This window comes from Perca fluviatilis, chromosome 14 (assembly GCF_010015445.1).
Source record: "Perca fluviatilis chromosome 14, GENO_Pfluv_1.0, whole genome shotgun sequence".
Taxonomy (NCBI): Eukaryota; Metazoa; Chordata; class Actinopteri; order Perciformes; family Percidae; genus Perca; species Perca fluviatilis.
In genome coordinates, this window is record NC_053125.1 from 28,214,488 (window position 1) to 28,240,182 (window position 25,695).

Sequence of the window (25,695 nt, forward strand, 5' to 3'; positions counted from 1 at the left end):
ACAATGCTATTATTTTATTTCACTTTGACATTTGTTTGGATTATGATAGGTTTTTCAATGCCAATCTACATTTTTTCTTGATGTCTGACTTTTTCAGTGACGTTTTTTTTTACGCTGTCAGGATTTTTACAATGTCACTGGTTTTCAGTTTCAACTTTCTGTCACTGTTTTGGCGTAGGGAGGGGGGCCTGAGAGGAGGGACAAGGGGCGTGGTTTACAGGTAATTTGCATAGGCTACTGGGAGAGACCGCACCTCCACAGGCATCCTCACCGATCCATGTGTTATAACCACACACCACCGCAATGGCTTCCACAAGTTCACCTGGAACCTCCAAATCTATGTAAGTCTGTTTATTTCTGCCATTTTATTTCACGTAGAAGCAGGCTGGTTTACTGTTAACTTTAAATGTAGGCCTAATCTGTGCTGTTTTGACAGAGGTTAGAACTGTTCTCTTAATACATCCATGGTTAGCACACGTCAGCTAACGTGTGGCTAATTATAGATAAGTCTCCCGCCGGGGATGTCAATCTATCTTTTATAATCTAGTATTTATAATAACAGTAATTCCTGTCCTTTAGGAGTCCTTAAGGCCAGTGTTACTGCTGGTGCACGAGGCTTGACTCGCTTGCATCTCTCATTAGCTCCGTCATGGATGTCTTAAGAGAACGAGCTCAGCTAACACTGGCACGGAGCGTTAACGCCCCTCCCCCATAACTATCCTCCAATCACAAGTATAGCTGCTGACTGACAGGTTTCTAGGCAAATCACACAGGCAGAACGCGTTTACTGACATCTCCTAAAACTGGGAAAACACAGTTACTGAAAAACTGCCTTAGCTGAACATAAGTTAACATTATCATGTAAACAGTCCAGTACAATATTTTATAACTGTTAAACTGATATTATCGGTTAAAGGTTTACTTGGACATACATGTATAAACTTGTTTGTAAACAAAAACTAGTATGTCTAAGGTATTTCTGGCTTAAAGGCATAACCTTTACATTTCTCATCCGATTTCACTAAGTTGTGTATAATTACAGGCACCTTCGCCTGGGAGGCAGCTTATGGAGAGACTGCTGAAAAGGCTTCAGGAAGTTCTGCAACGTCAGCCTGTGGATTTTGACTATTTACACTTACACTGTTTTTAGTCATGAAATGGGACTTGTACCCTTTCGCATAGGCCAGTACACATTAACCCTCATATGCATTATCATTGCATTTACTGTAATTTGTTATGAAATAGAGTCAAATTCTTACTTGAATATATGTATTTATTATTCACTGAAAATGTATAGATTTAACTGTTTTGCTGGAGTCCATACTGTAAATGCATGTCATTTCAAAAACTGTTAAGGATTAAAATCAGTACTACATATAAAGTAGTAGTGGTATTTGTCATTTTAAAATAACAAACAAAATGTTTTTCCTGTGTTGTCCTGCCATGTTTATGTGTAAAGAATCACATAGTTAAGTGCAGTCATGCAAAGCTATCCGCCATTGGCTGCCCTCAGTTCTGCCACAGTCTGCGGCCTCAGAGGGCACTGGATGGGTGGTAAAAGTACTCCACTGGCAGACTCTTCTGTCACTCTGTCATGGTCCCCCTCCAAGAAAAGATCTTGTATATCCTGTAATTGACAAGTAATGTTAAAAGACTGAAGTTGCTTTTAGAATACTTCACTAAAAATTACTTTTTTGTAAATTAAATGCACACTTTAGGTGTGCATTTAATTGGTTATGCACATATGGCCATAATAAACACCAAAACAAAATTGAAAAAAAGGTTTAATTGAACATTTTGAAGCTGCACAGGGTCCTGGAGAAGTCTGGTAAAGTGTCAAGGTCCCTCTGGAGGCGTGGTACAAATATATAGTGGGTACAAAATAAATGCAGACTGTTGGAGGGATTTAGCAGGCGACCCTCTTAAAGACTGACTCATCAGTGCACTATTAATATCACTTTAAACCCCCCAAGTGGGCTAGCTGATGTGGTATTAGCTAGCGTTAGCGCTTGTTCAACAGGGAGACTTACTACAATTAGCCACAAGTTAGCTGGTGGTGCTAACTTGTGATTGGAGGATAGTTATGGGGGAGGGGCGTTAACGCTCCATGCCAGTGTTAGCGACAGGTAGAGAGCTGAGCTCGTTCTCTTAAGACATCCATGACCGAGCTAATGAGAGATGCAAGCGAGTCAAGCCTGCGTGCACCAGCAGTAACACTGGCCTTAGGACTCCTAAAGGACAGGAATTACTGTTATTATAAATACTAGATTATAAAAGATAGATTGACATCCCCCGGCGGGGAGACTTATCTATAATTAGCCACACGTTAGCCGGTAGTGCTAACCATGGATGTATTAAGAGAACAGTTCTAACCTCTGTCAAAACAGCACAGATTAGGCCTACATTTAAAGTTAACAGTAAACCAGCCTGCTTCTGATGAAAATAAAATGGCAGAAATAAACAGACTTACATAGATTTGGAGGTTCCAGGTGAACTTGTGGAAGCCATTAGCGGGTGTGTGGTTATAACACATGGATCGGTGAGGATGCCGCGTGTGCAGGGGCGTCTCTCCAGTAGCCTATGCAAAATACCTGTACCAACCACGCCCTTTTGTCCCTCCTCTCAGGCCCCTCCTCCCTTCGAAAACAGTGACAGAAAGTTGAAACTGAAAACCAGTGACATTGTAAAAATCCTGACAGCGTAAAAAAAAACGTCACTGAAAAAGTCAGACATCAAGAAAAATGTAGATTGGCATTGAAAAACCTATCATAATCCAAACAAATGTCAAAGTGAAATAAAATAATAGCACTGTGAGATTAATACTTTTTGATGTTTGTGTTTTATATTTCAGTTCAACATTTTTCAGTTCCAATATTTGTTGTTTCAATGCCAATTTTTATTTTCAATACTACAGGTTACTGTCACTGTCCTGGCTCCATAATCAAGCAACATGAAATTGAAATTGAGAGAGAGAGAGAGAGAGAGAGAGGTTTTAAAAATGTTTTTTCTTTGTTTCATAATGTCTTTCCTACTTTCTTTCTTTCTTTGTTAGTTTATCTCTTTGTTATTTTATATCTTTCTAATTTCCCCGAGAGGGATTAAACATAAACTGTGTGAGTGATGGAGTGTTAATCATTGAAACCCTGGTGTTCATTTTATTCAGTGTATTATTATTATTATTATTATTATTATTATTATTATTATTATTATTGACATTTGTATTCTTGTCTTATTGTTGTAATTTTTAGTTTTGCTCAATACTTTTTTATCTTGGTCATATTTAGTTTGTTTTCATCTGTTTTCATTTTGTTGTGTGGACACTTTTGGCTGTATGAAAAGGTCTATAAATAAAAGTGAGTTGAGTCAAAGTACTTCTTCATTTATTTCTGCTGTTGTTTCTCTCTCTCATCCTGTCCTTGTTTCTTTCTTTCTGTCCTTGGGTCTCATTTATAAAACTGTGCGTAGATTCTATTCCGAAAGATTTTGTGCGCCAAAAAGTCTGAATTTTCGTACGCAAAAACAACATTCTGATTTGTAAGAACTTGCGGTGCACACCGGTAGGCTCTCTTCTTGTTATAAATACTAGAGATGTTCAGATACCGATACCAGTTTTGGTATCAGCTCCGATAGTGCCTAAAACGCTGGTATCGGGAAGTACTGGAGTTTATGCACCAATCCGATACCACGTAATAAAGCCCTAAAGAAAATCTACATTAAAGTAGTCTATTTATGTTCGTTTTCTGTTATAACTGACTGTCAAACTGTCAAACCACTCTCTCTCTCTCTGTTCTTTCTCTAGTTCGCTCCACCGCTTTCTTTTATCTAACGTTAGCACCGCTGCACATAGCGCTCTAGCTAGGATACTCTAGCAGAAGCTGTTGTTATAGCAACAAAATACGTTATAGCAACAAAACACTGCCAGCTTCTTTCTTTTTTTACTACAAAAGGCCCTAGTCAGCATTTTCTTGTCAAAAAAGTCGCCAAGTGTGAACATAGCCGTAGTTGTCGTAAGTCGGCTGATGGTATTGCTTGCCAACACTAGATGGCCAATGGCCAGTTCCTGTTCATGGGTGAACACACATTGCCTCCCACCTACAGAAGGTCGTCTGGCAGTTCTGTACAAAATGCAATAATCATGTCAATGGTCAGGTTCTTCTTTACATACTGTACTGCCATACTCTACACAGTAACATACTGTAACATGTACTTGACGTGTCAAACTTGTGACTTTCTGTCTTTCAGTCCGTCAACAGTGTAACCAGGAAACACATGACTGAGATTTAAGGAAGGTCACTGAGTTACATTTTCATTCCCTACCCGGCCTACAGAAATAGGGCTCGTAGTTCCTGATGAGCTGCAGTTGAAGAGAAGTTAGAGAAACACAAACTACCCTCGTCTTGCTGATTCATGCTGACATGACTCCAGAGATAAAAGGTAACGTCTGAATGTGTTCATGTTGTTGCCGTCCTGTTGTACAGATTTAGTGTGAGAGGGTTGGTGGATTAGACACGAAGTTAACAGATAAAAATGTTGTAGCTTTGCTCAGTAAAGAGACAATTCAACAACAACCGTATCAGTGGTGGAGTGTAACTAAATACATTTACTCAAGTACTGTACTTAAGTCCAAATGTTGAGGTACTTGTACTCTCCTTTAGTCTTTTCTTTTCATGCCACTATCTACTTCTACTCCACTACATTTCAGAGAGAAATATTGTACTTTTTACTCCACTACATTCATATGTTACAGCTTTAGTTACTAGTTGCTTTACACGATTAGATTCCTGCACACAAAACACACGTAGTAAAATCTGATGTTTTATTATGAATTAAACTAGCCAACAATATAACGGCCTACAAGTCCAGCTGAGATGATTTAGACCATTAAACACACAACTGTTTGGATCCTTTATACTTTCTAAAATGGGAGGATTGTTATTTACTTTTAATACTTAAATTACATTTTTCTGATGATACTTACAGACTTTTACTGAAGTAACATTTTCAATGCAGGACTTTGACTTGTAACAGAGTATTGTTACAGTGTGGCATTAGTACTTTTACTCAAGTACAGGATCTGAATACTTCTTCCACCGCTGATCCTAACATATGTGTTTGGATGCTCCAGGTGGGCAGTGCTTCATGAACTTTCCTGCATGTGAAACAAACAAAGAGCTCCTCTGCATTGGGTTGTTTTGTGATACGTAAAACCTGTGATTGTTGGTCGTCACGATTTCTTTTGTCCTTTTAGCTCAGGATGTGGAAAAACTGTTAAAACTGAACTGAAACTGAAAAGAACAAAATCGTCTTTGACGGAGAATGGACTGACCTCACTCTGCCCGATACTTTGTAAGAAATCTCACTTCTTTCGAAAATTTTCCACAAAATGGAGTTTAGCATTTAAGCAGAAGTGAAAGAAAACAGTAGAAGTTCAGAGTATAACAGGAAGGGAAATCTCTAAATGAGCTAAGATATAAACAGTATTAACAAAATATATTTAGTGTGTAAGAACAAGTAAAGGCAGGGAGATAGGAAGCAACAGCAGTAACATGCGTTTTTTTATTTAAATTTTATGTCTACTAAAATCACATGGGAAAAGTAACTACATTTACATACTGTCAATACATTTTTTATTTTAAATCGAGAATCGTTTTTTTTTTTTTATCGAAAATGGATTTTGAATCAAATCTTGACATTTTCTGAATCATGCACCCCTAGTATTTATGTAGTGTTTGTTTGGAAAACAAATTTTGGCCTTAAAATCTTTTTTTTTTAAATTAAAATTTGCCTAAGTATTGTGTTATGGTTTGAATTAATAAATAATAATAAATAAAAATGGCAACGAGGCACCATTAGTGATTCTACCTTTTCTTATTATTACACATCTTTCCTCTGCCATGGGAGTCTTTGGCAGCCCATAGAGAGCCCATAGAACCATACAGTAAAAAGTTGTCAGAAAAAACCACCAATCTAAGTAAATAGGTACAGGGTCCAATTAGGAAGAGGCACAATACATTTGGTGACTTTAGACCTATAGGGGCCGCTGTAATTAGGAGAGTTATGTTTTGGCCTATAACGTTTGATGTGTTTGGAATTAAAACTTACTAGCGGTGTCTGTTAATACGTTGGGAGGTCCTAAGGCCGACACATGCCAATTGTGACGCCAACATAATTGATCCGGCCGCCATATTGAATTTCATCAAAAAGAGTTTTCACAGGTCAGAAAATTTCTCAGATTTTCCGCGAAACTTGGCAAAGATGATCTTCAGACCAAGCTGCACAAACGTTATTCCATTATGTATTGATATTCAAAAGCATATCTCAGGGAGGCTTTCATGTATCAAAACCAATTTCAATACTTGGACTTGGGACCCCATCCTGAGAACGCATTATAAATTTGGAGTCTTTTGATCACTAGGTGGGTGCTATAGGATATGAGTTCAATTGGTTGGTATCGATTGCGATGGGCCATTCACCACCATGCCGTCATTGCTAGCTTTATTGGCCCGTCCTTTCCCTTCTTTTCCACCCCTTCTCCCTTCTTCTTTCTCTCCCCCTCTCTCCTCCCCCCCCCCTTCATCAATTCTTTTTTTTTTTTTTCCGCTTTTTCATTAAGCTTTTTCGCCAGTTATTCCGTGTTTTAGTTTTGTTACTATGCAGTCATTTTTTTCATGAAGAGACATTCATATTCCTGGTACGGTTTGCCGAGTATAAAACGTATTACGGCGACCAACCGTTATCAAGACATTAAAACTATGTCCCGTAGGGGAATTTTTTTAAAAAAGAGGGAAAAATTAATAGAAGGAAAAAAAAAAAAAAAAAAAAAGGGCCTCTGTGCTTGTCTTTGCTTTTAAAAAATGGCTTTAAAAAAAGGGACATGAAGTGGAAGAGGGGGAGGGCGAGGAAAAAAAAAAAAAAAAAAATTTAAAGAGGGAGGGGGGGGGTGAGTTTATCAACCTGTCCAAAAATAATCTTACAAAAGTCACAGACAACATGTTTCAAGGACTGTCCAAACTAGTCAAGCTATTTCTGGATGTTAACCATATCAGTTATATCTCCCCTGTGGCCTTTCAGTCCCTGGTCAGCTTAGAGGAATTAGATCTGGGCTCTAATTACCTACAACAAATAACAGATGTTGCTCCCATCTTTAAACTACCATCTTTAAATGAGTTGTATCTTGAGAACAACACGTTCACCTCTTTTCAATCAGACGACCTTCCTTTAAACATCTCAAACGTAAAGTCCCTGTATCTGACTATGAACCCTCTGAGAATGTTCAGTCTTACAAAAGACGTCTTTCCTCATTTGTGGTCTCTCGAGTTAATTAATTGTAGCAGCGACATTGAATGGGACGTATCAAACAAGACCTTTCTGAGAAACCTAACTAGTTTGTCTCTAGGTGGAACTTATATTAGCTTTGAGTCGTACCGCATGGCGCTGCAGACCACTGAGTCACTACAAAAACTTTTTCTGACATCGATGAAGGCGAGGATAGATGAAGGTCTCATAGATGTCGCCTGCCAAATTCCTTCTCTAAGAACTCTAGATTTAGGGTATAACCACATTGTCAGCGTAGACGACAACCTGCTGCAGTCTTGTTCTCAGGTCACTGACCTCAGTTTATCTTCTAACAAGCTGTCCGAGATGTCAGAGCATTCACTCAGATTTAATTCACAGCTCAGGTATCTGGTTTTGGACCATAACCAACTGTCCAAGGTGCCCCTCGCACTCAGAGGACTCTCCACACTAGAAACCTTGGATCTGAGCTCCAACTACATCACTGAACTTCGGCGCAACGCTTTCCTGAATTTGACAAGATTAACAACGCTTAATCTCTACAAAAATCTCATTTCAAAAATTAAAGGATGTGTTTTTCAAAACTTGAATGATTTGATAAAAGTTAATATTGGAGAAAATGTTGTCTTTACTCTTTGACAATTCACTTTCAAGGTTGGCTTGCAGAAACTCAAATCTTTGAATTTACACAATAATCGTCTCTTAAAGCTCATGCCAGAAGAATTTAGACATCTGTCCTCCCTCCATTCTTTGGATTTAGAAAATCACAAATGTTACGATGTGTATGAAGGTGCTTTCCAAGGACTTGATAATCTTCAAACTCTTATTATTACACCTGGACATTACAGAAAAGAGATGTTCATAGGACTCCGCGCATTAAGAGAATTTGACATTACATCTTACCCCCAGAGTGGGAACTGAGAAGTTCTCAACAAAATGATTATTCACCTTTCTCAAATTTACCTAACTTGAAGAAACTTATACTCAAAGATTACGACACATTTCTTGTTACTGACGTTACACAAGATCTGCTCAAGGGCCTTAAATCTTTAGAGATCTTAACTTCTGACAATTTCTTCAGGGAAGTCGTGACGCAGACACATTTAAACACACTCCCCGACTGAAAGTTCTTAATATAATAAACAGCGATCTGTCACATTTAACCCCGGAACTGTTCTGGCAAATTCCAAACTTGCAGAAACTCGATCTCTCCAACAATAAATTGAGATATTTGGATTTCCCGGCCGGGCGAACCTGCTGAGCCTCAGATGGCTAAAACTCAACGGGAATGAGTTGTCGGTCATCAACGAAACGGCCCTCCAATGCCTCCCTGCGTTGACGTACCTGGACCTGAATAACAACCCTTTAACGTGTGAATGCTCCAACATTGGTTTCAACCAATGGGTGCAAAGCAACAACCAGACGCAGGTAGTTAATGGCCACCAGTATATTTGTTCCTTTCCTGTGAGCGCAAAGGGGAACAAGTTCCTGGACTTTGACACTAGCTCCTGTTGGATAGACGCTGGCTTCTTCTGCTTCATATTCAGCACTTGTCTGGTTCTGTTTACACTCCTCGCATCCTTCATTTACCATTTCTTGAGGTGGCATCTGGCCTTACGCCTACTACCTCTTTCTGGCCTTTGTCTACGATAAGAGGAGGGGAAGGGAAGGGCTCTCCTCACCACTACGATGCTTTTGTCTCCTACAACGTTTACGATGAAGCCTGGGTCTACGAAGAGATGCTTCCAGTGCTGGAGGGGGAGCAAGGATGGAGACTCTGTTTGCACCACAGAGACTTTGAACCAGGTCTGTTTGTATTTAAAGGGTGATTTTGTTATTGTTTTCTCAACATGGACCCTACTTTTTCCATGCATTGCTGTCTGAGTGACTATTGTGAATTTTCTTTTTGAAATTGGTCCAGAATAGAGACAGAGCGCATTGATATGGAGGATATATTTATTCATAATTCAAATTGAAAGTCCAAAGAGAAAACAAAGCAAGATCAAATTAAAAATATTATTTTACTACGCTACAAGGAAAAATTATGCCATAATTGAATTTAAGAAAGAAAAGGGGAAACTGAAAAAGCAAAGTTGAAATGTAAAATGATTCATCTTTTGAATTTAACATTTGGCTTTTCCATTTCGATTTAACATTTGCCTTTTCCATTTGGAATTGACAAATGTCAATGTAAGAGTACAACACGATGGGCTCTGTCTCTATAGACCGAGAATGCTGTAACCCGGCAGCCAATGTAACCCTTTAGGACAAATTAAATCCACATTCTTAAATTTCATTGTCTAAAAGTGATATTTTTGCCACTGACAGGCTCAGATTATTATTCTAATCCCTGCAGAGATATACATTTTTGTTAAAGAGTAAGATCCTTTTTGTTCAACATGAGCAGGTTGTGAAATACTCAGACCAGCCCGTCTGGCACCAACAACCATGCCACGCTCAAAGTTGCTTAGATCACCTCTCTTTCCCATTCTGACATTCAGTTTGGAGTTCAGGAGATTGTCTAGAACTGAACCACACCCCTAAATGCATTGAAGCAGCTGTCATGTGATTGATTGATTAGATAATCGTATAAAGAGAAATGTAACAGGTGTTAATAATCCTTTAGGTGAGTGAATTAAGGATTTATTTTAACCAAACCAGAGTGGTGATTGTTGGAACAAGAGAAAGACGAACTAAGAAGGGCTGATAGTTTGATTTAATTTCTATTAACTTTAAATTAAGAGCTTTTTACGACGATAAAAATGAACCTTAATTCTAATAAATCAAGACCAGGGTTTAAAATGATTAACACTTACTCTCTGTCTCTCTCTCTTTCTTTCTCTCTCTCTCGCTCTCTCTCTCTGTCTTTCTTTGTCTCTCTGTTCTCTCTCTCTCTTTCTCTCTCTCTCTCTAACACCCACCGACACAAACAGCCCTCAGGTGGCCCTGACAGACACCTGTAGTATCCATGGTAACCGGCCATGTACTTTGTGAATGAAATTAGACTAAATGTCATTCAGAAAACCCCTCAACATGTGACCAGGACACCACAGACCTCTGTTACAGTTCAGTACATTAAAGTGCCCATATTATGAAAAAAACACTTTTCTGGTGATTTGGGGTGTTCTTTCGTCTCTGGTGCTTCCACACACATACAAACGTTGAAAAAATCCATCCATGCTGTTTTGAGTGAGATACGGTTTCTGAATGTGTCCTGCTTTCAGTCTCCTGGTGAGCTGTTCAAAATGCGGCCTCGGACTGTGACGTCACAGTCCGAAATGAGCTGGGTAACCACAACCCTTAGCTCGTAGCGTTAGCGCGTTAGCCGGCTAGTGAGAAGTAGGGTAATTTTCTAATGGACTTCTTTAAAATCTGCGTGGCCGTTAAAAAGCATGCAGGTTTTCCAATGGCCTTACTTTTCAGACCTGAAGGCCACGCCCATTTCTTTATTATTATTATTATTATTCAACTTAGAGCACGTAAAGAGTTACGAGGCAGTTTGTCGGAGCAGCTCCTAGTGGAATTAAGGCTTTTTAATTTAATTTCTGAGGTGCCTTGCTAGTCTAAAAGGCGGCTGTTGTTTTCACAGGTAAGCCCATCGTGAAAACATTACAGACGCCATCTACGGCAGCAGGAAGACCATCTGTGTGATCAGCCGACACTACCTGCAGAGCGAGTGGTGCTCCAGAGAGATCCAGATGGCCAGGTAGGCAGCACCCTCCTCTAAGTCTAGGTACTAGTGATGCTAACTTTGAGTTTTTTTAACTGACAGTCGATGCTCGTTAACCGACGTTAACCGTTAACCGACAACAAAGAAAGGGAATCTAACTTCTTACTTTCCTTGAACCGCATGACGACTGACCGATACCAGTCTACAACAGCCTGCAGCGAGGTTAAAAGGAACAGCCAGATTATAAAAAACAAATTAACCGTTTGGCCACCAATTTTTTGGAGCCAAAAATAACTTACTGGTCAAAACTTGGTTTGGTCAAATTATTTATTGCAAATTTTTTGTGCCACTAATTGTTGTTTTGTGGAAATATTTGGGGAAATTAATTTTTTTCTCAAATGGGTCAAATTATTTTTAAAATACTAAAATTACAACACTTAAACAGTTTTGTGCCACTTAATGTTTTGGTGCCCAAATAATTGTTTTTGGAGAATACGGTTTTGGCAAATTAATTGTTGTTTTGGGCAAATAATTGTCGTTTGGTGCTTGGCGCCAGCTAGGTAGAAAATAGAGGTTTAAATCAAGTTAACACATAACCGTACTAACACAAAGAAAGGGACAACTTCATACTTTCTATGACCGACAACGATTGTAGCAGGCGTCCCTTTCCTAGAACCACATGAACGACTGACCGATACCAGTCTACAACAGCCTGCAGCGTGAATGTCTGAGCCTGGCTGATTGTGGCTGGAAGGGATACAGCTACGGACGGAAGTTATGCAAAATCTCGCAAAATCAAATTCATTAACGTTATGGTAATATAATTTTGCCTAAATTTAAGTGTCGATTTGGGGCCTAAACTTAACTGTCGTTTTGGAGGCTAAACTTAATTGTCGTTTCAGAGCCTAAACTTAACTTTCGTTTTGGAGCCTAAATTTAGGTAATGGTTTTGGTGCTTAAACTGTAGCTGCGCCATAGCTGTATCCCTTGTAGCCACACAACGGCCGATTCAACGCGTCAGTTCTCATGACGTGACGTGACGTGCTTATAAATCATCTTGTTCCCAAACTAATTGGAGCTTATGTCGTGTGTTTTGGTGTCTGCAGCTACCGTCTGTTTGACGAGCAGGATGATGTGCTGATCCTGCTGTTGATGGAGGACATCCCTGCCTGCGAGCTGTCTTTGTACTACCGAATGAGGAGTCTGGTGAAGAGACGCACCTACCTGAGCTGGCCGCAAGCCGGTCAACACACGGGAGTCTTCTGGCAGAACATACGGCGAGCTCTGATGACACCTGGAAGTCCCACAGACAACCCCATCAGGGGTTTCTTTCAGAACCAGGAATGAAAAACAAACAATTACAACTAGCAGATTTCAAAAGGGATTTAAATGGGCTCTTCTTCTCTTCCATTTGATATAGGCGATGGATACCCGAACCGAGGACCTGATGGGCCGGGTTCAGACAGATATTTAGAAATAATGTTCGGTTTCGGGTCGGCTCGGTCACATCAGCGCGATAAGGCATTTAACATTTTAAATTTAAAAAAGCTTTTCATGTAGGTGCATGCCTGTGTTAACATGCGCTTGTTCCCCCGTGTGCTCTGACGCAAACGTACATATGTGTCATTACTATGAGAAATAAACAAGATTTTAACTGGGTCGGGCTTGGACAGAAAAATGCGGTCCATCACCACTCTAATTTGTTAGTCCTGGGGGGGTAATGTGGAGTTGGAGGAGATATCTGGCGCGTATCTTTAGAGGATCGGACAGCCGCTTCATGCACGCTTCTGGGACGCGTCTTGGTGCGGCTAGTGGATATCAAACATTGACTTGAATCGCAGCATTTGCCCGCGGCGCCTCCCAAACGCAACACAGACGTATCCGGTGGAAAATAGGGGTACAAGTTTGTCATAAGTTTTAAAAGATCTGTGGGTAGATGCAATGACATTGCATTTTCATTCAGGGAACTTCATCGGGCAACTTTTACTGTTTGAATAGTATTCATACATTCAAATTAAAATAGACAGATAGTCTTTAATAGTAGTATTTAATATGCAACACCTTTTGTGATACATGTTTTCATTAATGTACTGAAATCTGGCAACTTTTACTGTTTGAATAGTATTCATATCAAGGCCCGCTGAGTGCTGTTTGTGTCAGTGGGGGATAAAGAGAGAGAGAAAGAGAGAGAGACAAAGAGAGGGAGAGAGAGAGAGAGGCAAAATAAATAAAGAATTTTATATATTATCATTTTTATTTCTATATTCTTTATTTGTATTCTTTTTATATTAATGTTGATAGACATGCACATAATTTGTTAGTATCTGCATTTATATCATAATTATCCTGTTTACTTGTATTATTAAATCAGATGTATTTACTCCTTGTTGTTTATATGTTTGTTCTTTCACTTTGGCAACACAGATGTATTTTTTGTCATGCCAATCAAGCAACATGAAATTGAAATTGAGAGAGAGAGAGGTTTTAAAAATGTTTTTTCTTTGTTTCATAATGTCTTTCCTACTTTCTTTCTTTCTTTCTTGTTAGTTTATCTCTTTGTTACTTTCATATCTTTCTAATTTAAACATTAACTGTGTGAGTGATGGAGTGTTAACCTTTGAAACCCTGGTGTTCATTTTATTCAGTTTATTACTATTCTTCTTGACATTTATTGTCTTATTGTTGTAATTTTTAGTTTTGCTCAATACATTTTCATCTTGGTCATGTTTAGTTTGTTTGTTTTTATCTGTATCACTTTACGCTGCATGAAAGGTCTATAAATAAGAGTGAGTTGAGTCAAAGTACTTCTTTATTTATTTCTGCCGTTGTTTCTCTCTCTAATCCTTTCTGTCCTTGTTTCTTTCTTTCTGTCCTTGGGTCTAATTCATAAAACTGTGCGTAGATTCTATTCTGAAAGATTTTGTGCGCCTTGATGTCAGAATTTTCGTACGTGAAAACAAAATTCGGATTCATAACACCCTGAGGCGGACACCAGTACGCACTCTTCTCGTTATAAATACAGACATGTGTTACCTTATGCGGTCGTGCACGGGCTAGATGTTAGCCAATCATATTCAAACAGCTTAGCTCGTTGAATATTAATGAGAACTGGCATAAATTGGCATACATTTAGCTTATTCACCGTGTTCATTTCACGGAATTTGGCGATCCGTTGGCGATCCGCGTTCATTTAACGGAATTATTCCGTGGCAGTTTCACGGATTTTGTTGCAATTCCGTGAAAAGGGATTTTGAGTTAAGTGCCCGTGTTCATTTCACGGAATTCTGTGAGATCAGGTTGGTTGTTTTTTGTACACGCTGTGACTCTACAAATCACAACATGTAAATAGGAACATGTTGGCATTGTTTTGTCACTTTTGTCCCAATTCGGAGCAGTAGGATTACTGGAACCATTCACCTGCATGTTATGTGCTGGCCTGCTGCCGCTGGAGCCGTCAGACAGCGTTACAGCGCGCACGAGATGAGAAGGGTATGTATCGACTTGTCTAACTCTGGGGGTTACGGTGAATAAGCTAAATTCCCAATAAGTCGGCGTGTTCCTTTAAGCATTTTGTTAATACGTCAAATATCCACATGTCACTTTTAGCCCAGTCTATATCCTTGACGTTCCACTTGCAGGATTTGCTCTGTTACCGCTGGAAAATCCGCCGGATTTCACTCATTTAGGCCCGATGTCCATTACCTTGGGCTTCCTTGGGGTTGGCGTTCTAACCTCCGGTGGATTTATGAGGACTATGGTTAACTGCTCCTCAGATCTCTGCAGGGTAAATCCAGACAGCTAGCTAGACTATCTATCCGATCTGAGTTTTCTGTGGCACGACTAAAACTACTTTTGAATGGACATTTGTTCCACAAAAATATGTTCCATCCGAGACTATTTAGAATCGGCCCCGCGGCTTTTCTCCGGTGATTAGATAAGATAATTGTGATTGGTTTAAAGAAATGACAATAAAAATGACAATAAACCAGAACACGTTTTCCTCCCATCCCCGAATGCTATGTGGAGCAGCCAGACATGCAGCATGTGTTGTAGGAGGGTCTGGCAAAGCAAGACTACTTTTGGCCGAACTATATATCTGTAAGTTAAGCTAACACAGGTAACGTTGGACATAAGTTGGGTTACTGTGATGATGCTGTAGGATTCCACAGTCTCCCCATGCTGATTTCTCACATCTGTTTCCACTCTTGTCTTCATAAAAGTTCTTTTTTTTGGGTCAGAAGCTTATAAAAACTTACGTTCTGGGGTCTTTACATTGTTGGTAGTGAATATCAGCACACTGCAGACGGAATAGACGAGGAAGAAACTATGCCGCTATGTTGCCAGGCGAGATCAGCCTCAGGGGAAGTGAGCCATTTCAGTCTGTCTCCGGTACTAATTAACAACTTGGCCAGGTAGTACAGTATGGGACTGAGGCCGAGGTTGTAGAGTTGTTTCAACACATCTCTCGGAGTGTTGCTGGACAACCTCGTGAGAGTAGTCTGGTTAGCTTGCCCCGAAGCCTTCAAGCCTCACGTAAAACCAACTCCCGGGTTGGGAATATGTGGTACTGCAACACGGGGGCCCGGTCTCGGGACTAACGTTCGGTGAGCTCTTTCCAGTTCCGGGGCTGAGTCCTGTATTTGTTTGCGAAAAACCTCAGCTAGGAGTTGAGGAAAAAAAGCTGCCGGTTGAGGACCTTCAATGTTCTCAGGGAGGCCGACTATTCTTACGTTATGTCTTCGTTGTCCGTTTTCAAGATCGATGAGTTTAGCTTGTAACTTAGCGTTCACCTTAGATGTCTCATTTAGCTTAGGGAGATAGGATGGTGAGGGAGCTAGCAGGGATAGCATGGTGAGAGAGCTAGTGGGGATTGGATGGTGAGGGAGCTAGTGGGAATAGCATGGTGAGAGAGCTAGTGGGGATTGGATGGTGAGGGACCAGGGGATAGATGGTAGGAGCTGGCGAGGAATAGGAAGCAAATGACAGGACAGAGGGAGCAGACAGGAGGTGAGAGCAGTGGGGTGACAGGATGGTGAGGACAGGATGGCGGTGGAAGTGATAGGACAGCGAGGAGACAGTGGCACAGGAGGGGAGGAGATATTGGAAGGGGAGAGAGGGGGGGATGGTGATGGAGACAGTGAGGATAGGATGGTGAGAGGATAAGTGGAGGAAGGATGGGGAGGAAGATAGGATGTGAGGGAAAAGGGGATAGATGTGAGATAGGATGGTGAGGAGGATAGTGGAGAGGAGGGAGATGGACAGGATGGTGAGGAGATAGTGGATGGTGAGGGAGGATAGTGGACAGGGATGGATGGTGAGGGAGTAGTGGATGGATGGAGAGAGAGGATAGAGGAGAGGAAGGATGGAGGAGAGAGGTGAGGAGAGTGGATGGATGGTGAGGAGAAAGGAGGTGGGAAGGATGGAAATGGGAATAGTGGATGGATGAAGATAGATGGTGGATAGTGGAAGGATAGAGGAGATAAGGATGGTGAGGGAGAAAGTGGATAGGGGGAGGGAGATAGTGGATAGGGAGAGGAGGAGTGGAGGGGAGGGGAGGAAGGATGGTGAGAGGATAGAGGATGGATGGAGGAAAGGAGGGAAATGGAGGGGGGATAGGATGGTGGAGGGAGATATGGATGGTGAGGAAGGATAGAGGGATAGTGGATGGTGGAATGGAGGGAGGAGAGATAGTGAAGGAAGAGGGAAGGATGGTGAGGAAGGAGGGTAGTGGACAGGGATGGTGAGGAGATAGGATGGTGAGGAGGTAGTGGAGGAAGGATGGTGAGGGAACAGGGGATGGATGGTGAGGGAGATAGGATGGAGGGAGTGGGATAGGAAGAGGGAGAGGATGGGAGGGAAGGATGGAGGAGATGGAGGTGGAGGGAGGAGTGGGGAGAGGGATGGAGGGAGATAGGGATGAGGAAGAGTGGATAGGGATGGAGGGAGATAGGGAGAGGGAAGGATGGAAGGAGGGTGGAGAGGGAGGTGGAGGGATGGAAAGGGTGGAGGGAGGGAAGGAATGGATGGAGGTGGAGGTGGAAAGAGGAGGGGGGGGAAGATGGAGGTGGAGGGAGGGAGTGGAGAAGGAGGGAGATGAGAGGAGAGGCAGGAAGATGGGGAGGGAGGGGGGGAAGTGGAAGGTGGGAGATGACAGGAGGGTGGGAGGAGAGAGGAAGGGAGAGTGAGGGAGGGGGGGAGGAGATAAGGAGGAAGAAGTAGAAGGATGGTGGGGGATGGAGAAGGATGGAGATAGATGAAAGAGGAGGAAGGTAGAGAGTGGATAGGATGGTGGAGGGGAGGGAATGGATGGTGGAGGATGGAGGAGAGGACAGGAAGATGGTGAGGGAGGAAAGGACAAGGACAAGGAGCCAGTAAAAGGATAGTGGATAGGATGGAAGGAATGGAGGAGGGGTGGATGGGGAGGAGGAAATGGAGAGGATGGTGGAGGAAGACAGTGGATGTGGGGGAGAGGAGAGGGAGTGGAGGGTGGAGAGAGGAGACAGAGTGGACAAGAAAGTGAGGAAGGATGGTGGAGGAGGGAGGATGGGGAAAGGGAGAGGATGGAAAAGGATGAGGGAGATAGGGGAAGGAGAAGGGAAGACAAGATGGTAGGACAGGAGAGTGGAAGGGAATGGAGGAGAAGAGGAGGGAAATAGTGAGGGGTAGGGGAGGGATAAGGAAAGGAGGAGACAGGGAAGGAAGGTGAAGGAAGGAAGAGTGGATAGAGGAAGAGGGAAGGGAGAGTGAGGAACAGTGGAGGGGTGGATAGGGATGGGAGGAAGACATGGAAGGAGAGGATGGAAGGAGAAGGAGAAAAATGGAGGGGAGGATGAAAGGAAGGGAGGTGGAGGAGGAAGAGGGAAGAGGAGGGTGGGGTGGGGGAGGAAGGAGAGAAGGTAAGGAGGAGAGGTGAGGAGAAGGGGGACATGGGAGAGGGGAGAGGAGGTGGAAAGGAGATAGGGATGAAGGGAATGGAAATGGAATGGAGGGAGGGGATGGGGAGGGGGAGGAATGGAATGGAGAGGGGAGGGGGGAGGAGGAGGAGGTAGAGGAGAGAGGAGGGAGGGAGGGAAGGAAGGAAGGAAGGAAGGGGGGGAGGGAGGGGGGGGAGGGTGGGAGGGGAAGTGGGGAGGGGAGAGGGAAGGGAGGAAGGTAGGGATAGGAGAAGGAAGGAGGGAGGGAAGGGGGGGAGGGGAGAGGGGGGGAAGGAGGATAGAGGGGGAAGAGGAGAAGAGAGGGGGGGAGAGGGAGGGGGGGGGAGTGGAAGGGAGGGAGGGATGGATGGGGAGGAAGGAGGGAGGAGGGGAGGAGGTAAGGGAGGGAGGTGAGGGGTAGAGGGGGATGGATAGGAGGGGAGGGAAATGGAGGGAGGAGGGAAGGGATGGAGGAGGGGAGGGGGATGGGAAGGATGAACAGTGGATGGATGAAGGAGATAGGGAAGTGGATAGGGAATGGTGGATGGACATGGGGATGGTGGATGATTATGAGAGTGATAGGAGGGGAGGATTAGAGAAGGAGGTGGGGACAGATGAGGGGGAGATAGGATGAGGGAGATAGTGGTGATGGGGATGGTGAGGCAGATAGATGGAAGGGATGGTGAGGAGATAGTGGATAGGGATGGGAGGGGAGAGGGATGGTGAGATAGTGGAAGGGATGGGAGGGAGGATAGATGGAAGGAATAGTGGATGGAAGAGGAGATAGGGAGAGGGAGTGGACAGGGAGATAGGGATGGACAGTGGATAGGAGGAAATAGTGGAAGGGACAGGAGGGATAGGATGGTGGAAGGAAGGGAGGAGGAAGGATAGGGAGGTGAGGGAGTGGATGGAGGGAGATGGAATGGTGGAATCTTAGTGGATAGGGACAAATGGAAAGGACAGTGGATGGAGGGGATAGAGGGGGTGGGTGGGGGTCAGGACGCAGTGAGGGAGACAGGGAGGTGAGGGAATGGGGGATAGGAGGAGTGATAGGACTTGAGGGGGGGATAGATGGTTGGAGGGAGGAGGTGGAGAAGGGGAGGAGAGGGAGGAAGGAGGGAGGAAGGGGGGAAGGGATGGAGAGGGGGGAGAGGATTGGAAGGAGAGGAAGGAGGAAGGGAGGAGGGAGGGGAAGGAAAGGAGGGGGGGAGGAAGGAAGAGGGGTGGGAGGGAGGGGGGGGGGGAAGGGAGGGGGGAGAGTGGGAGTGGAAGGAGATGAGGGATGGAAGGGAGGAGGGAGAGAGGGAGGGAGGGAGGGAAGGGAGGGAGGAGAGGGGGAGAGGGATGGGAGGAGGAAGGAGGGAGGGAAGGGATGGATGGTGAGGGAGATGGAGGAAGGGGATGGAATGGTGAGGGAGGGATGGGTGGATAGGAGAAAAAGGAAAGTGGAGAAGGAGGAAGGGAGATAGGGAAGGATAGGATGGAAGGATGGATAGTGAAGAGGGGGAGGAGGGTAGGGAAAGGAGGGAGAGGAGAGGAGGGGGAGGAAGGAGGAGGAAGAGGAGAGGAAAGAGAAAAGAGTGGAGGGAAGAAGGGGGAGGTGGGGAGGGATGAGGGAAAGAATATTGAGGATAGGGAGAGTGGAAGGGATGGAGGGAGGAGATAGGGGGAAGGGGTGGGGGAGGAGATAGAGGAGAAAGGAAGAGGAGGAGGAGGAGGGAGGAGGAGGAGGGGAGGGAGGAAGGGGAAAGGAGGGGGAGGGGGGGGGGGAGAGGGGGAGAGAGGGGAGAAGAAGGAGAAGATGGGAGGGTGGAAGGAAAGGATGGAGGTGGAAGAGGAAAGAGGATGAGGAAGAGAAAGGAAGGGAAGGAGGGAGGAAGGAGGGAAGGGGGAGGGAAGAGGGGAAGAGAAGGAGGAATGGAAGGAGATGGAAGAGTGGAGGAGGAAGGAGAAAGGAGAGGAGGAAAAGGAGGAGGATGAGGGAGAAGGAGGGTGGAGGGAGATGGAAGGAGAGGGAGGGAAAAGGGGAGAAAAGGAAGGGAGGGAGAAGGAAAAGAGGAAGGAAAGAGGGAGGGAGGGGAGGGTGGGAAGGGAGGGGGGGGGGGGGGGGGGGGGGGGGGGGGAGGAGAGGGGAAGAGGGAGGGGGAAGGAGGAGGGGGGAGGGGGATGAGGGGGGGGTGGGGGGGGAGGGAGGGGGAGGGAGGGAGGGGGGGGGGGGGAAAAGGAGAAATGGTGGGGGAGGAGGGTGGAAGGAGAGGGGAAGGGGGGGGGGATGGGAGGGGAGGAAGGGGGAGGTGGTGGATGGGAGGGGGGGGTGGTGGAGGGAGGGGGAGGAAAGGAAAGGATGGAGGGGAGAGTGGAAGGAATGGGAGGGGGTGGAGGGGAGGGAGGAGGAAGGAAAGGAGGGAGGGAGGGAGGGGTATGGAGGGAGGGAGGAGAGGGAAAGGGTGGGGAGGAAGGGGGGGGTGGAGGAGATGGAGGAGGGGAGGAGGGAGGAAGAGGGGGGGGGAAGGGGGGGGAGGGGAGGAAGAGGGGAAAAGGAGGGAAGAGGGGAAGGAAGGAAAGGAGGGAGGGAGAAGGGAGGGGAAGGAGGGAGAGGGTGGAGGGAGGGAGAGGAGAGATAGGTGGGAGGAGGGGTGGAGGTGGAGGTGGGAAGGGAAGGAAGGAAGGAGGGTGGAAAGGAGAGGAAGAAGGGGAAGGATGGTAAGGGGGATAGGATGGAAGGAGGGGATGAGATGGTGGAGGATGTGGATAGGGATGGTGGAGGAGGTGGAAGGGAGGAGAGTGGAGGGATGGAGATAGGAGGGAAGGAGCTGGAAAGGACATATGGGGTATAGGACGGAAGGAACGGGATGGTGGAGGGAGATGGGAGTGCGAAAGGGGCTGAATGGGCGATAGGATGGTGGATGGGAGATGGATGGTGAAGAATGGATGGTAAGGTGAATGGGTGGAGGGAGCTGGTGTGGGATGGGATGGTGTGGGAGATGGGATAGTGGAGCTGACAGGACGGGGTTTAGGATAGTGAAGGAATAGGATGGGAGGGATGGGGGATGTATGGCAAGGGAGCTAGTGTGGGATAGGATGGTGTGGGAGATAGGATGGTGAGGTAGAAAGCGGGGTTTAGGATGGTGAGGGAGATAGGATGGTGAGGGAGCTAGTGGGGGATAGGATGGTGAGGGAGATGGGATGATGAGCGAGGTGAGGGTCCAGACAAAGAATGGGTGGCAGTGAAGGTCAGGGGCCTCGACGGACCAGACCCGGGCAGCAGACGCTGGCTCTGGGGACGTGGAACGTCACCTCTCTGTGGGGGAAGGAGCTGGAACTGGTGCGGGAGGTGGAGCGCTACCGGTTAGATCTGGTGGGGGCTTACCTCTACGCACAGTCCCGGTTCTGGAACTGTACTCCTGGATAGGGGTTGGACTCTTTTCTTCCTCGGAGTTGCTCAGGGTGTGCGCGCCCGGGCGGGTGTGGGGATACTAACAAGCCCCCGGCTGAGCGCCTTCACGTTGGAGTTACCCGGTGGACGAACGAGGGTACTCCCTACGCCTGCGTGGTTGTGGGGGAAACTCTGACTGTTGTTTGTGCATATGCACCAAACAGGAGTTCAAGATGTCGGCCTTCTTGGAGGACCTTGGTGGAGTCCTGCATGGGGGCGCCAGTGGGGGACTCCATTGTTCTGCTGGGGGACTTTCACGCCTACATGGGCAATGATGGAGACACCTGGAGGCGTGATTGGGAGGAAGCGGCCTCCCTGATCTAAACCAGAGTGGTTGTTTGTTGTTGGACTTCTGTGCTAGTCATGGATTGTCTATAACGACCACCATGTTCGAACATAGGGATGCTCATAAGGTGTACCTGGTACCAGAGCACCCTAGGCGCGAAGGTCAATGATCGATTTTATAATCGTTTCATCTGATCTGAGGCGCATGTTTGGACACTCGGGGTGAAGAGAGGGGCAGAGCTGTCAACCCGATCACCATCTGGTGGTGAGTTGGGTCAGGGGGTGGAGGAAGACTCTGGACAGACCTGGTAAGCCCAAATGTGTGCGGGTAATTGGGAGACGTCTGGAGGTGGCCCCTGTCCACCGGACTTTCAACTTGCACACCTCCCGCGGAGGCTACTCGTGCATCCCTGTGGAGGCTGGGGGCATTGAACCAGGAGTGGACATGTTCAAAGTTTCCATTGCTGAAGCTGCGGCGAGGAGCTGTGGTCTTAGGGTCTTAGGTGCCTCCAAAGGCGTGCAACACCGTGGTGGACACCGGTGGTCAGGGAAGCCGTCCGACTGAAGAAGGAGTCTTTCCGGGATATGTTATCCCAGAGGGACTCTGGAGGCAGTTGCAGGGTACCGAAGGGCCGAAGGGCTGCAGCCTCTGCCGTGAAAGAGGCAAAGCAGTGGGTGTGGGAGAAGTTTGGAGAAGACATGGAGAAGGACTTTCGGTCGGCACCAAAGTGCTTCTGGAAAACTGTTCGCCACCTCAGGGAGAGGGGCAGGGGAACCATCCAAGCTGTGTACAGTAAGGATGGGACACTGTTGACCTCAACTGAGGAGGTAATAGGGCGGTGGAAGGAGCATTTTTGAGGAACTCCTGAATCCGACTAATACGCCCTCTATGTTAGAGGCAGAGCTGGAGGATGACGGGGATTGGCGTCGATTTCCGGGCGGAAGTCACTGATGTAGTCAAACAACTCCCACAGTGGCAAAGCCCCAGGGATTGATGAGATCCGTCCAGAAATGCTCAAGGCTCTGGGTGTGGAGGGGCTGTCCTGGTTGACCGTCTCTTCAACATTGCGTGGAAGTCTGGAACAGTGCCAAAGAGGGGCAGAACTGGGGTGGTGGTTCCCCTTTTTAAAAAGGGGGACCAGAGGGTGTGTGCCAATTACAGGGGTATCACACTTCTCAGCCTCCCTGGTAAAGTCTACTCCAAGGTACTGGAAAGGAGGGTTCGGCCGATAGTCGAACCTCAGGTTGAGGAGGAACAATCGCAGTTCCGTCCTGGTGCGTGGAACAACGGACCAGCTCTTCACTCACAAGGATCCTGGAGGGGCCTGGGAGTATGCCTACCGGTCTACATGTGTTTTGTGGATTTGGAGAAGGCGTATGACTGGGTCCCCCGGGAGATACTGTGGGAGGTGCTGCGGGAGTATGGGGGTGAGGGGTCTCTACTCAGGGCCGCCAACTCTGTACGACCAAAGTGAGAGCTGTGGTTCTCGCAGTAAGTCGGACTCGTTTCAGGTGAGGGTTGGCCTCCGCCAGGGGCGCTTTGTCACCAATCCTGTTTGTAATATTTATGGACAGGATATCGCGTCGGCGTCGGGGTGGGGAGGGGTTGCAGTTCGGTGGGCTGGGGATCTCATCGCGTGCTTTTGCAGATGATGTGGTCCTGATGGCATCATCGGCCTGCGACCTTCAGCACTCACTGGATCGGTTCGCAGCGGAGTGTGAAGCGGTTGGGATGAGGATCAGCACCTCTAAATCGGAGGCCATGGTTCTCAGCAGGAAACCGATGGAATGCCTTCTCCAGGTAGGGAATGAGTCCCTTACCCCAAGTGAAGGGAGTTCAAGTACCTTGGGGTTTTGTTCGCGAGTGAGAGGGACAATGGAGCGGGGAGATTGGTCAGAGGGCAGTATGGCCGAGGTGCGGTATTACATTCCATCTATCGCACCGTTGTAACGAAAGAGAGCTGAGCCAGAAGGCAAAGCTCTCGATCTACCGGTCCGTTTTCGTTCCTACCCTCACCTATGGTCATGAAGGCTGGGTCATGACCGAAAGAACGAGATCCAAGGTGCAGCGCCGAAATGGGTTTCCCCAGGAGGGTGGCTGGCGTCTCCCTTAGAGATAGGGTGAGAAGCTCAGTCATCCGTGAGGAGCTCGAGTAGAGCCGCTGCTCCTGCGTCCGAAAGGAGCCAGTTGAGGTGGTTCGGGCATCTGGTGAGGATGCCCCTACGGCGGCCCCTAGGGAGGTGTTCCAGGCACGTCCAGCTGGGAGGAGGCCTCGGGGGAAGACCCAGGACTAGGTGGAGGGATTATATCTCCAACCTGGCCTGGGAAGGCGCCCGGGATCCCCAGTCCGAGCTGGTTAATGTTGCTCGGGGAAAGGGGAAGTTTGGGGTCCCCTGCTGGAGCTGCTCCCCAGAACCCGACACCGGATAAGCGGACGAAGATGGATGGATGGAGGGAAGCTAGTGGGGATAGGATGGTAGGGAGTAGATGGTGAGGTAATATGTTTTTTTGGATGGTGGGGGGATGGGATGGTGAGGGGGATAGGATGGTGAGGTAGATGGGATGGTGAGGGAGCTAGTGTGGGATAGGATGGTGTGGGAGATAGGATGGTGAGGGAGATAGTGGGGGATAGGATGGTGAGGGAGATAGAGTGGGATAGGATGGTGAGGGAGATAGGATTTTGAGGGGGATAGATGGTGTTAGGATGGTGAGGGACATAGAGTGGGATAAGATGGTGAGGGAGATAGGATGGTGAGGGACATAGGGGGGATAGTATGGCAAGGGAGCTAGTGGGGGATAGGATGGTGAGGGAGATAGGATGGAGCGGGAGATATGATGGTGAGTGAGCTAGCTGGGGAAAGGATGGCGAGGGAGCTATTGGGGGATAGGATGGTGTGGGAGATAGGATGGTGAGGTAGATAGGTTGGTGAGGGGAATAGGATGGGGAGGGAGATAGGATGGTGAGGGAGCTAGTGGGGGATAGGATGGTGAGGGAGATCGCTGGGGATAGGATGGCGAGGGAGATGGGATGTTGAGAGAGATGGGATTGTGAGGGAGATACGATAGCGAGGGAGCTAGTGGGGATAGGATGGAGTGGGAAATAGGATGGTGAGGGAGATCGCTGGGGATAGGATGGCGAGGGAGATAGGATGGTGAGGGAGATATTGGGGATAGGATGGCGAGGGAGATAAGATGGTGAGAGAGCCAGTGGGGTATAGGATGGTGAGGGTGATAGGATGGCGAGGGAGATAGCTAGAGATAGGATGGTGAGGGAGATAGGATGGAAAGGGAGCTGGTGGGAGATAGGATGGTGAGGGAGCTAGGATGGTGAGGGAGATAGGATGGTGAGGGAGATGGGATGGTGAGGGAGATAGTGGGGGATAGGATGGTGATGGAAATAGGATGGTGAGGGAGATAGGATGGTGAGGGAGATAGGATGGTGAGGGAGATAGGATGGTGAGGGAGCTAGTGGGCGATAGGATGGCGGGGGAGATAGGATGTTGAGGGTGATAGCTGGGGTATAGGATGGCGAGCCAGCTAGCGCCATGTCTAACTCTAGGTACTAGTGTTGCAAACTTTGAGTTTTCTTTAACTGAAAGTTGAGTTAACTAACTTAATACTTTCCATAGTCCGTGGACAACTACGGACTTGTAGCAGGCGCCACTTTCCTAGAACTGTATGCACGACTGACTGATACAAGTCTACAGCAGCCTGCATGTCTGAGCCTGCCTGGGTTGTGGCTAAACGGGATACAGCTACGGCCCGAAGTTATGTAAAATGTCACAAAATCTAATTCAATAACGTTATAGTAATACCATTTTGCCTAAACTTAATTCTCGTTTTGGTGCCTAAACGTAACAAATGTTTTTGGTGCCTAAACTGTAGCTGCGCCGTAGTTGTATCCTTTGTAGCCACAGGACGGCTGATCCTGCTGTTTATGGAGGACATCCCTGCCCGCGAGCTGTCTTTGTACTACAGAATGAGGAGTCTGGTGAAGAGACGCACCTACCTGAGCTGGCCGCAAGCCGGTCAACACACGGGAGTCTTCTGGCAGAACATACGGCGATCTCTGATGACACCTGGAAGTCCCACGGAC

At 46.4% G+C, this 25,695-nt stretch overlaps 1 protein-coding gene, 1 long non-coding RNA gene and 1 pseudogene across 2 annotated transcripts in view; all 3 read left to right on the forward strand.

Annotated features, from left to right (window-relative positions):
- Positions 1-211: 211 nt before the first annotated feature.
- On the forward strand, positions 212-1,381 carry LOC120572289. Its single transcript, XR_005641414.1, has 2 exons — positions 212-341; positions 1,043-1,381. It is a non-coding gene; the product is annotated as an uncharacterized LOC120572289 (long non-coding RNA).
- A 3,033-nt stretch (positions 1,382-4,414) lies between these two features.
- LOC120572279 (toll-like receptor 13) overlaps positions 4,415-25,695 on the forward strand; it is a 54,753-nt gene continuing 33,472 nt past the window's right edge. Inside the window, exon 1 of the mRNA XM_039821519.1 lies at positions 4,415-4,434. The gene's annotated coding sequence lies outside the window, so the exon portion shown is untranslated. The remainder of the gene's footprint in view (positions 4,435-25,695) is intronic.
- LOC120572576 overlaps positions 7,429-25,695 on the forward strand; it is a 32,174-nt pseudogene continuing 13,907 nt past the window's right edge.